This window comes from Bos grunniens, chromosome 2 (genome assembly GCF_055505025.1).
Source record: "Bos grunniens cultivar Pamir isolate PY7600 chromosome 2, Bosgru_T2T1.0, whole genome shotgun sequence".
NCBI lineage: Eukaryota > Metazoa > Chordata > Mammalia > Artiodactyla > Bovidae > Bos > Bos grunniens.
In genome coordinates this window covers 109,792,367-109,796,796 of record NC_141166.1, presented here as the reverse complement: position 1 = coordinate 109,796,796, position 4,430 = coordinate 109,792,367, and positions in this window count along the sequence as shown.

The following is a 4,430-nucleotide window of genomic DNA, read 5'->3' as shown; positions in this document are numbered from 1 at the left end:
GATGACTAAATTTGTCTTCTTCAGATGGAGGAAGCCAAGAAGCTCTGGGTCATGTGTTTCCAAAGGAATCTGCAGTATCTTTAGCAAATAAAATGTAGTAACTTTTAGAAGGGACTTAAAAATGATCAATGACACCTTTTTCATTGTAAGTACTGAAATAATTAACATGGAGACATTTTGTAAATTGCCTGATACATTGTTTTAATTATTTAACTTTTGAATTATGATTATTGTTCATGATCTCTAGTTATTTTTTTCATCCTGTTAATAGTACTCCTTCCTTTCTAAGAGAATATGTAGGGGAAATCAGTCCCTGATGGTTCTTTTTACCACCTAAAAAACAAAAAAAAAAAACTGGTAAGCAAGGAGATCAAAACTAGTGTAATGAGAGAGTGGACTTATAAGTCTTAATTTGTATTTTAAGGTACAACAAAGAGATACTGACCCTGGTGGCTCAGATGGTAAAATGTCTGCCTACAATGTGGGAGACCTGAGTTCAACCCCTGGGTCGGGAAGATCCCCTGGAGAAGGAAATGGCAACCCACTCCAGTACTCTTGCCTGGAAAATCCCATGGATGGAGGACTGAGTGACTTCACTTTCACTTTCAAGGAGATACTGAACAGTCTTTAGTACTGAGACCACTGGGCATGGGAAAGGATGCCCCCTTCTTTCCCAGCATTGGTTTATTTTAGAAATGATCAAAACTGACCTGGCATATCCTGAAATGCAGTGGGAAGTGCTGAGGCTGCAGGTGCTAACAGGTACCACCATCTCCTCTCCCCTGCCCCCCAAGCTGACCACCTATATCTTAGGCACACAGGCTGGTACAAACGCCTCTGATTGTTTAGTTTCAGTCCCTTTACATACTAATTTATCGCTACATGTCTCTGATTTCCCAAGCTTCTGTGTTCCTTCTTTGAAAAGGGCAGTTTCTTGTGATTGGGCTGGGTGGATGAATTAACTTACCTGTCTAGGTAGGGTCTAGACAACTGCTATCACTCTTCAGATTACACAGGGACCTTTTTTATCCAAATGAACAAAACATTAAGACTGAAATTTACTTAGGTAAGGGTTTGCCATCACTTCATGGCAAATAGATGGGGAAACAACGGAAACAGTGAGAGACTATTTTGGGGGGCTCCAAAATCACTGCAGATGGTGACTGCAGCCATGAAATTAAAAGACGCTTGCTCCTTGGAAGAAAAGCTATGACCAACCTAGACAGCATATTCAAAAGCAGAGACATGACTTTGCCAACAAAGTTCTGTCTAGTCAAAGCTATGGTTTTTCCAGTGGTCATGTATGGATGTGAGAGTTGGACTCATAAAGAAAGCTGAGCGCTGAAACATTGATGCTTTTGAACTGTGGTGTTGGAGAAGACTCTTCAGAGTCCTTTGGACTACAAGGAGATCCAACCAGTCAATCTTAAAGGAAATCAGTCCTGAATATTCATTGGAAGACTGATGCTGAAGCTGAAACTCTAGCACTTTGGCCACCTGATGCGAAGAGCTGACTCATTGGAAAAGACCTTGATATTGGGAAAGATTGAGGGCAGAAGGAGAGGGGGACGACAGAGGATAAGATGGTTGGATGGCATCACCAACACAATGGACATGAGTTTGAATAAGGCCAGGAGTTGGTGACGGACAGGGAAGCCTGGCATGCTGCAGTCCATGGGGTCACAAAGAGTTGGACACAACTGAGTGGCTGAACTGAACTGAAAGGTTTAGAGTGTCCAAAATGTCCAAATATAGTTCTTCCCCTTTGACATTCCATAAGTCAGAGTAGGCCTTAAATTGAAAATTTTTTGAGAGATAGTACATTGACTTACATCCACATGAAGAAAGATACAACCAGTTAACATCTGACCCTTGATGCAAGCAAGTTACTGTTACTGAGAGGTGGAGACAGCCATAGGCACTTGGGTGGTAATGAGGTAGAGACTCAAGAAGGACCAAGAAAACACTATAACAATAGTAGGTTTTACTGACTCAGTCATCTTGTTTAGTGCTGCCCCATTTTAAAAACTTCCCAAATAGACTTTTAAAACAATCAGATGTTTTGACTGATTTGCATGTTATGAAGCAGAATTCTGGACATGTGTCTGGTTTCCCCAATTCCAGTGGACCCAATTTAGGAGTTCGGCTTCTGTAGCACTGGCACCAGGGTTGGAACACTTGCTTCCTTTGTCAAATGATCCTATTTAGGTCTTCAGTTAAAGGAATCACTTATTAGCAGTGCGTTATCTGGACTGGCAACATGTCTGCATCAAGTTCACTTAAGCGCTAAACTTTCTTTCATTCTCATTCCTTAATAAGGCTATGAAGGTGTTTCTTTGTTCAGAAATCTCCTTATGTTAGATTTCTGGTCATCAAAGGTGATATAAAAAAATCCAGAATCAAATTGCCATTCTATTTTCTTTCCAATTCCCTTTTAAAACAGAAGATTGCACTGTGAACTTCATTCAAGTGTAAATGTCAATGTTGATAATTGGGATGTAATCATATGGGGGTAAGAGTTGACTCATTGGAAAAGACCCTGATGCTGGGAGGGATTGGGGGCAGGAGGAGAAGGGGACGGCAGAGGATAAGATGGCTGGATGGCATCACTGACCCGATGGCATGAGTTTGAGTGAACTCCGGGAGTTGGTGATGGACAGGGAGGCCTGGCGTGCTGTGATTCACGGGGTCACAAAGAGTCGGACACGACTGAGCGACTGAACTGAACTGAAAGCTAGATACTGCCATAGAAAAAACACTAAACATATGACTCTCCTTTTTCTTCTAAATGTGTATGTCCCCCATATTTCCCTCTGCTTTCTGCCCAAGGATGCCTTCTCTACTCTTCTCCAGACACCAAAACACAAGGAGAATATCCAGACCTGAGGCTGTCTCAAGTGACATCCATCAGGCTCACTGTCCCTGCACTGTGCCAGGGTGGTCCAAGCCACAGGTAATCCTGAAATGGGAGTCAAATGGAGAAAAGGACTGATTTCAGCAAAACAAATCCCAGTGGCTGTAGCAGAACAAATTCCTGGAGTATGGCTGGTGTCACTCTTGTAAGAGTTGTCAGAGGGTCAAGGCTGTTCATGGAGTTTGCATGTTGACCAACTTCTTCCTGCATAATAATATAGTCCTCTCTCTAAGGTCACTCTAGCACAGTGTGTTTCTCTGAATAACTATGACTTGAATTTATGGCTTCCTAGTAAAAAAAAGTACACTTTGAAATTTCTACCTCCTCCCTTTGTCAACAGCTTTCCTAGTTCCACTGTATAGGTTCCCCTTACTATACCAACAATGGTTCTGACAAAGGAGGAGCGTAATTCCAAATGTTGTTCATAAAAGCATAGCTAGGCTTGGTCAAAACCAGGAACTCTGTTTTTTATCTGGCATTTCCTGACTGTCCCAACAGTAAGATGAAGCTGGGGTAATCATTTGTTTCCCTACACTGTAAGATCCTTAGGTATAATAATAATAATATAATAATAATAATAATGAGTCATGGGTACAGTTGATAGATTCTTTGAAAAAAGATTCTTATTTGCAGAACACATCATTTCAGCTGAAACAAGAGGTCTTAGTTTGAAAGGTGGGGTGAAGTGTATTTTATTGGTGAGTATTGTCCTTCAAGAGCAAGAGAAGATGGGTGAGAATGGAGGGAAAGGAACAGAAGAACTGGGGATTCCCAGCAACAGAGAGACTTGTGAGAAATAGCGTGGGGGTTTAGTAAGAAAAATGTGACTCTCACAGAGGGTAGGAAGTGGTTACTCCTTCTGGTGTGACCGACACATGTAGAGCATTACACTGTTTTTATTCCCTGGCTTAAGAATGATCCTCTTACTAAGTTTACTGGTTTCTTCCTATCCAAGACAACTTCCTTTTCCCAGAATCTTAACTGAGACGATAAAGAATCAAATGAAATCAAGAGCAGATGCTTCATAAATCCTATTGTGTAATAGGCAAGTACCATCCAGTAGGAAAGAACTCACTAGGAACCAGGAAATGGAGAAGAGTTAAAGACAACCTTCAGCAGTTAGAGATAACTGGACTCGAACCCTGTTTTAAGGTCTTCTGGAATGTTTGTTCTGTGCCAGCCTGTGTTAAGCTCATGAGGTGCAAGGATGACTGAGTAGGGCCTTTCCTATTGAGGAATCACTCATCATTCATTTGTTAATTGTGGTTTAAGGAAGCTCATAGAGCGTCTTCTTCTCCTTGAATGCCCCTTGCTGGCTCCCAACATGTGACCCTCATCTGTGACTATTTTTCATTCCTTGAGACTGTTTTAGATTGTCAGAGAAAGGATGAGTTCATACCTTGCTGGTGGACATGTGCGCCACTACAGCCTTTTTTGAAAGCTGTCTGGAAACATTTATTAAAGTAAAAAATACAAATTCCTTTTTGAGCCAGCAGTCCCACTCCTGGGAATCCAT